Source organism: Vombatus ursinus, unplaced genomic scaffold, assembly GCF_900497805.2.
Source record: "Vombatus ursinus unplaced genomic scaffold, bare-nosed wombat genome assembly UNPS02015098.1, whole genome shotgun sequence".
NCBI classification, from domain to species: Eukaryota; Metazoa; Chordata; class Mammalia; order Diprotodontia; family Vombatidae; genus Vombatus; species Vombatus ursinus.
The window spans coordinates 303,713-313,974 of record NW_020954876.1 but is presented as its reverse complement, the minus strand read 5'-3'; the positions used below and the strand labels follow the sequence as shown (position 1 = coordinate 313,974).

The window sequence follows — 10,262 nt, the reverse complement described above, 5'->3', positions numbered from 1 at the left end:
TGTCTAGCTCCTCCAGTCCTTGTCTGTTTTCTCTCATTACCATGGAAATTTGGGGGGTTTTTGTGGGGATCCACTGAACTGTGTGGCTGCCACCCCAAACCCAAGATTGCCCTTTTTGTAAGTATTCATAATGACTGATTAAACTACTAATTCTAATCAGTCTAGAGTTCCACGGCTTCTTCCTTTGTTACCAGAAGAATGCCCCGTGGTTATGGGGGCAGTACAGGGTTCCCCAGCCAGGGAAATTCTGGACCTTACAAACATCTCATCCCATATACTAAGGCAAACTCCAAATGTGGAAATGACTTAGACATAAAGGGTAATACCAAGACATTAGATGGTCAAGGAAGAAACCACCTTTTAGATCTATGGATGAGGAACAGGTCATGAGCAAAGAAAAGACAGAGAAGCTCACAAAAGGTAAGAGGCTAATTCTGATTACTTAAATAATAATGGCTCAATTTATTTAGCAGATACTATGTGCCAGGCAGTGTGCTAGCACTTTAGGATTATTATCTCATTTTGATCCTGACAAGAACCCTCAGAGGTAAGTGCTATTATTACCCCCATTTTACAGATGAAGAAACAGAGCCTAAGTTACTTGTCAGTGTCACACAAGAAGGAAGTGTCTGAGGCCATCCGAACTTAGATCTTCCTGACTGTAGACCCACTGTTGCACACACTGAGCTGTCTACTTTCCCTACATGAAATGAAAAAGTTTCTGCACAAAGAAAATCAATGCAACCAAAATTAGGAAGGAAACAATTCATTGGGAAAAAGCCTCGTAACCAGCTTACCTGAAGGTTGTTTCATTTCTATGATACATAAGGAACTGATTCAAATTTGATGTGTCATTTCTCTGATAAGTGGTCCAAGGATATGAATAGGTTGTTTACAGAGGATGCAATCCAAGTTATCAATAGCTGTAAGAAAAAAAAAACACTAGGGCAGCTATGTGGTGCAGCGGATAGAGCACTGGCCCTGAAGTCAGGAGGATCTGAGTTCAAATCCAACCTCAGACCAAACACTTGACATTTACTAGCTGTGTGACCCTGGGCAAGTCACTTAACCCCAATTGTCTTTAAAAAAATTATAAAAGTTATTTTGGGGGATGAAAATTTAGGGGGTGCTTCTCAAGTAGAGAACAGTACCAATTATGGAGTATGAATGCATTGCAATGGAAGACTTGTGCTCTAAGGAATGATAAAAAATATGGTCCAGAGAAACCTGGGAAACCTATTATAAACTGATGCAATTGAACCAAAAGAATGCTTTTGTAAAGAAAAACTTGAAAAGACTTCATTGCTCTTATGAATAAAATAACGAGCCAGAAATCCAGGGGACTGATGATGAAACATGCTGCCCATCTGCTGACACAGAGGTGATGTGTTCAACGTGCAAGTGAGATATTGGCAGAGGGTGGGGGCTGGGGTGGGGGGGTGGAAATGACCAGTGTGGGAATTTGTTTTGTTTGGCTGTACATCAGAGGTTCCCAAACTTATTTGGCCTACCTCCCCCCTTTCAAAAAAAAAATTATGTAGCACTTCCCCACTCCAGAAACCTTTCTTTAACCCTTTAATGTTTTTTTATTCGCATCATCTGAAAAAAATATAAAATGTTTTTTTAAATGATGCATCTTAAATTTAATAATTATAAATTTGTGGTTTTTTTCCTGTATTGACATTTTAATGACACATTATGTCATGTAACCATTTATAGTATCTTACTGTAAACAGTCATTACACGTACATATTCCTGCTGATGCAGGCTGGACTTCCCGACAACGGGCAACACTCTTGCGGCCAAAATTTGCTTGTTAGGACCTGCTGGTGGACTTCACCGCTGATCAGTTATAACTTGTGTTTTGTGTGTTTATTTGGAAAATAATGTAATCACTACAACTTTAATTCTGTTACACGATAGATGAAAAATGTATGAATGGTTCTTCAAAATTTTCTTCTCTTCTTTCCTTATGCTTCCACTGCCCCCTTATTTTTATTCAATGCCCCCCAATTGCACCTGAGGCTACTACACCCCCCCCCAGAGCCCGCTTTGGGAACCTCTGCCATACATGTTTGTAATGGGTTTTGTTTTTCTTACTTTCTCTATGGATTGGGTGCTGGTGGCAGGGAAGAGGCTGGAAGAAGAAAAGTAGGATTTTTGTAGAAATAGAGGGGGAAATTCCTGGGCTGTACTATTGCTAGGATTTCAAGGGGAGAAGCCTCCACAGATGGGAGTATAAGAGACAACTGGGTACTTGGGAGAGAGCAGGTTCAACTGAGTGATGAGGTTGGAAGCAGGGTTGCAAAGGGTTAAAGAATGAGTACAAGAAGAGGTAGAGGAGGCAATGAGAGTGGGCAGCTTTTCCTGGTTTCTACTTTTCTAGCTTTCTAGGGGGCTTTATCCTCCAGCTGCCTCTGTAGCAGCCTGCTGTCCAACAACATCCCCTAACTCCCAGGGGCTTGTACTTCTCCCCCTAGCCCCACATGCCACAGGGAGTAAGGAAAAGAAATGTCACAATTCAATTTGTCAATCAATGAACAAACAATTCTTATTTACCTACCATGGTCCAGTCTTTCTATCTCTGTCTCTGTCTCTCTCTGTCTCTCTCTCTTCCCTTCCCTCCCTCCCTCTCACGCATGCACACACACACACACACACACACACACACACACACACACACACACTCTTTTCTAAATGCTGGACTCAATTTGCTAAGGCCCATTGGCAGCAGAAAATAAGTTAGCTTCAGCCAATCAGGCAATTCTTTTGCAATCTCTACAAAGGATATGAATACTAAGAAAACTAGTTTTTCAAATTGCAAGACCCTTGTGCTTTAACAGAGGCCTGGGTAATGGGAACTTCATCCTCAGAGCACATGTAACAAACTGTCTATTGCCAGCTTGTGTGGAGGAGGTTGGCAAGCTTGCTTCCAGAAAGGAGAGATGTCACATGATGGGATGTTACCCCCTTCCCCATAATGGAATCCCTGATTATGGACGCACAACCCAGAGTATGCACAGACTTTGTTCAGTCTCCTTTGTTGTTCAATTTTTTCAGTTCCCAATTCTGCATGACCCCGTTCGGGTTTTCATGAGAATGACTGGAATGGTTTGCTGTTTCCTTGGCCACCTCATTTCACAGATAGGGAACTGAGACAAAAGGAATTAAGTGACTTGCTCAGGGTCCCACAGCTCTAAGTGTCTGAGGCCAGATTTGAACTCAAGAAGAGTTCAAAGTCTTCCTGACTCCAGGCCTGGGACTTTATCCACTGCAGCACCACCCGGCTACCCATCTCCTTCAGTCTCCTTACCATGTCATGTTGTCCAATGGCTACCGAGCTGGAGTTAAGAATGCTGCCAAACGCACCGACCAGATGGTCTTGGCCCCTTTGCCTTCTCTGGTGGTGAGCAGGGAGGAAGGGCTAGGGCGCACCTCTTCTGGCGAGAGACGGAGCTGAGGTCCTCTCTCACTGGAAGGCACCATGAAGGCGCCATGAAGAAAGTCAAGCGCTCAGAGCCCTGTTGTTGCTAAGGAAGGTGGTGGCCATAGAGACCCTTTGTTGCCAGCTGCCTGTCTCCTTCCCCAGGCCGACATGTGGACCGTGAATGCAGGCCTCTCTTCGTGACCTCTCTGTGCTTTCCAGCTTGTAAAGGAAGGGGCACAGGAAAGGTCTACGATGTTGGGAGCTTTCAAAGGTTGGGTCCTGACACGTCCAAGAACTGGATCTGATAAAAGTCAAGCAGAAGGCCATCTCGGCAAGCTGCTCTGCCACGCCTGGAAGTGAACATGGTGGGGTGACGGCTTCGCAGTGACTGCTCTGAGTGTGAGCTCTTTCTTCCCGGGGCGGAGGCGATAGACGGGAGCCTGTGGCAGGGATTCATGGGGAAATGTTTCTGTTTCTGTTTCTCTTCTTGCGGTGTCTTCTCAGTAAATGTCCTTTTGTAAAAGAAAACTGATTGAGTGACATAGGAGTGCTAGTCTCTGGAGAGACAAGTGATAAAGTAAACGGTGATTGATATTGGAGAGGACACGGCGGAAAGAGGGCTTAAGCTGATGACATTGAGAAAGATACCTCAAATCCTCAGGGTCCCCTTAGAACAGATGAGGATGAAGCTCCCTTAGGAATGTGGCTCATCACAGTGAGCGGGCCTTAGGATACAGTTCCTCAAGATGAGGAGGAGCCACCCTTCAAACCACACGCCTGTGTAAGTAGCATGGCGCACGCTCTGCACCCTGCGTTCTCCTACCACATGAGCGGAAATAGCCTCCTTTGATTGACGAGGGAGCCAGAATGTGCTGTGTCTTTAAAAATTGCCAGACTGAGACAGTCAGTCTTTTCCCTAATGCATCCAGAGGGTGGAGATGACACCCCAGTCATCCACACGGCAGGCGCCATGAACTGGACTGGAAAGGGCAGATACTCTCCCCTCTTCTCCCCTTTTATCCCATGGCTTTTAGAAGTGAGCTTGGAGTGCCGGTGTTTCTGTTGTTTCATTTGTCCTTCTCGGTTTAAGGTGCAGGTGGTAATCTCCACTGGACATCCGGAAAGTTGGAGCCAAGGTTCCAGGCAGGATGGTATAGCCAGACATCCTAGCAAGGAAGCCCTCAGAAACCAGGGTGCCTGGGACTGCAGCCAAAGCGACAGCCTTGGGACTTGGGACTGTGCTCTTTAGGCAGTGAATTCTGAAGTAATCTCTGAGACTAATCCCCTTCTCTCCAGAGACTGCAGTGGTGGGGGATAATTACACCTCCCGCAGATTGTCGAGTATGTTTGTATATTTGTTAATCAACCTTTGAAATAACTATGTCTTCTGGTGTTTTTAATAGGAATGGGTGTCGCATCTTGTCAAAAGTTTTTTCTTTATCTATTGATTTAACCATATTGGGACCTTCTTTGGGCATGCTTCAGGGTCACCTCTTTCCTTAATCCCCTGGAGTACAATTTTTAAGCCTAGAAATGCACATCTTTACATCCAAGATCAATATTTTGCAATAACAGCAAAACCACCTAGCAGTTTCTAATAATGAGTTTGCCTTCTCCTCACAGTGTACGATGGAAGAGGCGGGGCCGGTGAGTGAGAGAACTAGCTAGCCCTTGTGAGTGGCAGCCACCTGTGCCAACTCTCCTTCAGGTGTGGCTTTCTGGAGTCCTCACTCCCTCAGGAGCTGGATTCCCTTTCAGACCTGCCATGGGAGGATCAGAGAGAAATCAGAGGTACCTAAAGCAACCACTTGAAAGGGAAATAATATAAGCTCCTGCTTCGTTTCCCCATAGGCTGCTAAGACTCAATGTGCCCAGGTCTGATTATTGATCTAGGTCCACTTAATCTTTCCCTGCTTTAGAGGAAGTCCAGCTCAGCCCCAGATTTGGCCAGGGACGACCTCCCAGGTTTTCATAAGTCTATCAGTCTCTCCCTTCGGTCACCTCACTACCCATTTGCCTCCATCTTTCAGCAGAATGTGCCCCAAGGACACATACAAATCAATATTATAATGAATAGTCACAGACTCTTAGAAGAAACTGGTTGTTTAAAAAAGAAAACATAGTAAAATAGAAAACAAACCTTCAAGAACAAAAACTGGGGGGGGGGAGCACACTTCTTCAAGGAAAGAAGTGAGAGGCAGGAGGAGTGAGGATTCACACAGGCTCTGTATTATTGACACAGCAGCTTTTCTTCCCTAATCAGCCCACTGTCTACATGATGCTGTGGCATTTGCAGTAGCAACCTAGGCAGGGAGATTGTGGTGGGGTGGCAGCATCCAGCCTGCTTGTGGTGGAAACACTCCAGCTCTACCTGCCCTTGCTGTAGTGGCAACCCTGATTCCCTCACCTTAGTACCCTCAGATCTCACCTCTTATGAGAATTCAGCTCTCCCCCTCTCCTTTAGAATGTGAGGGGGGAGAGAAAGGGAGAGAAGGGAGGGGGAGGGGCAGGAGGAGGAAAGTGAGGGAGAAAAAGGGGAAGAAGGAAGGGGGAAAGTGAGAGGGGAGCGAAAGAGGGAAAAAGAAGGGATGGGAAAGAGAGGAAGGTAAGGTGGGAGAAGAGGGGAAGAAGGGGGCAGGGCAGTCACGAACAAATGAGCAAACAATAGAAAAAGATTATGACCATAGAAAGTTACTATGGTGACAAAGAAGATCAAAACACACACTCAGAAGAAGATAACAAAGTCAAAGCTCCTACATCCAAAGCCTCCAAGAAAAATATTAATTAGTCTCAGGCTATGGAAGAGCTCAAAAAGGATTTTGAAAATCAAGTAAAAGAGGTAGAGGAAAAATTGGGAAGAAAAATGAGAGTGATGCAAGAAACTCATGAAAAAATGAGTCAATAGCTTGGTAAAGGAGACCCCAAAAAATACTGAAGAAAATAACACCTTAAAAAACAGACTAGGCCAAATAATAAAAAAAAAGATACAAAAAGCCAATGAGCAGAAGAATGCCTTAAAAAGCAGAATTGGCCAAATGCAAAAGGAGGTTCAAAAGCTCAATGAAGAAAATACTTACTTAAAAATTAGAATGGAGCAAATGGAAGCTTTATGAGAAATCAAGAAACAATAAAACAAAACCAAAAGAATGGAAAAATAGGCGGCAATGTGAAATACCTCACTGGAAAAACAACTGAATTAGAAAATAGATCCAGGAGAGATAATTTACAAATTGCCAGACAACCTGAAAGCCACGATCAAAAAAAAGCCTAGACATCATCTTTCAAGAAATTATCAAGGAAAACTGCCTTGATATTCTAGAACCAAAGAGTAAAATAGAAATTGAAAGAATCCACCCATCACCTCCTGAAAAAGATCCCAAAATAAAGACTCCCAATAATACTATAGCCAAATTCCAGAGTTCCTTAGTCAAAGAAAAAATATTGCAAACAGTCAGAAAGAAACAATTCAAGTACCATGAATCCACAGTAGGGATAACACAAGATTTAGTAGCTTCTATTTTAAAGGATCAGGAAGTTTAGAATATGACATTTCAGAGGGCAAAGGAGCCAGAATTACAACCAAGAATCACCTACCCAGCAAAACTGAGTATAATCCTTCAGAGAGAAAAAATGGATCGATGAATTGGAGGACTTTCAAGCATTCCTGATGAAAAGACCAGAGCTGAATAGAAAACTTGACTTTCAAATACAAGAAACAAGAGAAGTATAAAAACAAACAGGAAAGAGAAATCATAAGGGACTTAATAAAGTTAAACTGTTTACATCCCTACAAGAGAAGATGATACTCATAAGAACTTTGTCATTATTAGGGCAGATAGAAGGAGTATAAATAGACAGAGGGCACAGGTGTGAGTTGACTATGAAGGGATGATATCTAAAAAAAATAGAGGTGGGAGAGAGGAATGTACTGGGAGGAAGTGTGGGATAGAATGGGGTAAATTATCTCATATAAAAGAGGCAAGGAAAAGCTTTTACAGTGGAGGGGAAGAGGGGGGAGGTGAGGGGGAGTGAGTGAACCCTACTCTCATCAGAACTGACTCAAAGAGGGAATAGCATACACACTCAATTGGATACAGAAATCTATCTTACCGTCTAGGAAAGTAGGAAGGAAAGGGGATAAGAGAAGGGAGGGTGGAGTTATACAAAAGAAGCAGATTGGAGGAGGGGTTAGGCAAGCAAAACACTTGAAGAATGACAGGGTGAAAGGAGAGAGAGAATAGAATAAATGAGGGGGAATAGGATGGAGGGAAATACAGTTAGCAATAGTAACTGTGAAAAAAATTTTTTTTTTTTGGTGAGGCATTTGGGGTTAAATGACTTGCCCAGAGTCACACAGCTAGTAAGTGTTATGTGTCTGAGGTGGGATCTGAACTCAGGTCCTCCTGATTCCAAGGCTGGTACTCTATCCACTGCGCCACCTAGCTGCCCCCCCCAAAAAAATTTTTGAAGCAAGTTTCTCTGATAAAGGCCTCATTTCTCAAACACATGAATCAAGTTTATAAAAATAAGAGCCATTCCCTAGTCAATAAATAATCAAAGGATATGAAGTTTTCAGATGAAGTAATCAAAGCTATCTATAGGCATATGGAAAAAAATGCTTTAACTCACTACTGATTGGAGAAATGCAAATTAAAGGAATTCTTAGGTAAAACCTCATCCATATTAGATTGGCTAATAATACAGAAAAGGAAAATGACAAATGGTGGAGAAGATGTGGCAAAAATTGGGCATTAATGCACTGTTGGCAGAATGGATTCAACCATTCTATAGAACAATTCGGAACTATATCCAAAGGGCTATAAAACCATGCATACTCTTTGACCTAGCAATACCACCACTGAATCTGTATCCCAAAAGAAACAGAAAAGAAAAGGACCTATCCATTAAAAATATTTATAACAGCTCTTTTCTGGTGTCAAAGAATTGGAAATTGAGGGGATGCCCCAAGTTGTGGTATGTGATTATATTGGAATATTATTGTGCTATGAGAAATGATGAGCGGGTTGCTCTTACAAAAAGGAGAGACTTGCACGGGCTGATGCAAAGTGAAATGTACTTTGTACAAAGTAACAGCAATATTGTAAGATGATCAGCTGTGAACGACTTAGCTGTTCTCAGCAATACAACAATCCAAGACAACTCTGAAGGACTTAGGATGAAAAATGCTCTCCATCCCCAGAGAAAGAACTGATGGTGTCTGAATACAGATTGAAGCATACTTCTGCTTTATTTTTCTTGGAGTTTTCTTGTCTATGCTTTCTTTCAGAGCATGATCATTATGGAAATATTTTGCATGATTACACATGTATAATCTACATCACGTTACTTGCCTTCTCAATGAGGGGGGTGAGGAGGGAGAAGGGAATTTGAAACTCAAAGTCTTAAAAACGAATGTTAAAAATCGTTTTTACATGTAACTGGGGAAAAACAAAATACTAAATTAAAAAAAAAGAAATATGGTTAGAAGTGTGAATTCTTCAGTTCTTTCAGGTTATGGATTTAATTGTTAAAAGACAGATGTTAAAAAAAAACCAGTAGCAGATCAGTGACTGAGTTAGGGTGTTAGTATTTTAAGATTTCAGGATCTATCTATGTTGAGTGGTTAACGTGCAGTGATTTGACTTCAATTAAGAACTAGAAATCACAAAGGAAAAGATTTTTAGAAATCGGTCTGTAACCAGCCTTAGTCTAAGAGTTACGTTAGATAATCACCTGATTGATCATGTCTACTCACCTTTCAGGATAAATCTGAAGGCCTTATTGAATCTAACACTACATAAATACTGGATATGGTAAAGATACTTGTTATTGTGATTTGTGATTATTATATAAAGTCTTAACAGCTTCCTTGTACTGTTCAATCGTTTATTATTTAAATAATTCTGTGAAAGCTCTTAAGGTTTCTGCCTGGGAAATTGGCCATGCCCTGCAGCATTATATCAAATTCTTTAGGTATCTCTGCCTGGGTCAAGAAGCAGCAGTACAACTTAGAACCTCAGGGTATTTTATTTTATTTTATTTTTTCCAAGTTTTTTTTTGTTGTTGTTGGGTTTTTTTAGGCAATTGGGGTTAAGTGACTTGCCCAGGGTCACACAGCTAGTGTCAAGTGTTTGATCTGAGGCTGGATTTGAACTCAGTTCCTCCTGACTTCAGGGCCAGTGCTCTATCCACTGTGCCACCTAGCTGCCCCTCTTGGGGTATTTTAGCCCAGCACATTTTAAGCTAACCTAGTAACAACAAAATCTAGTCTCAGAATATGAGGCTAGACTGGCTGTTCATGCTTCCTGAATATCACTTCCCTCTGTCTTAAAGCATTTGCTTTATCAGCATTTTCAGGAAAGCCTCTATAAATGTACTTGTGCTGGGATCAGATTTCAGTGTCCTAGATACACCTTTTCGTGTTAGGAGGTAAGAGAAAGTGCACAGTTTATAACTGAATGTGGACTTCAAATGGAAAAATTAGAGAAGAAAAAGTAGAAAATGGAGAACTCAGAAAAATCCCATCCAGACAGCAAGAACACCAGTGCTTAAGTGAGGTAGTGTGAATTTAAAAAAGAAAATTAGTTCGGCAGGTGGGAGGAGGATGAACTAGTATGAGAAGAGGCTGGAGGCTGGGAGACCAAAGAGTAGGCTCTGGTAAGAGCCCAGATGTGGTGACCAGACCCTGCATTAGGGGGAGGGCTGGGGCACTGGGCAGAGGGGATGCGTGCAGGCAAGAGATTGTGTAGAAAAGGAAATTCTTCAAGTTGGCAGCTGATCTCATATGAACTTTACAAACAGCCTCCTCCTAGCTGGGTCTCCTGCCTCAAGTCTC

The 10,262-nt window shown here is 42.4% G+C and overlaps 1 protein-coding gene across 1 annotated transcript in view; it reads right to left on the bottom strand.

Annotated features, from left to right (window-relative positions):
- Positions 1–10,262, bottom strand: part of LOC114031193 (zinc finger protein 345-like) — a 57,270-nt gene that overhangs the window by 11,885 nt on the left and 35,123 nt on the right. The gene's annotated exons all lie outside the window — the stretch shown is intronic.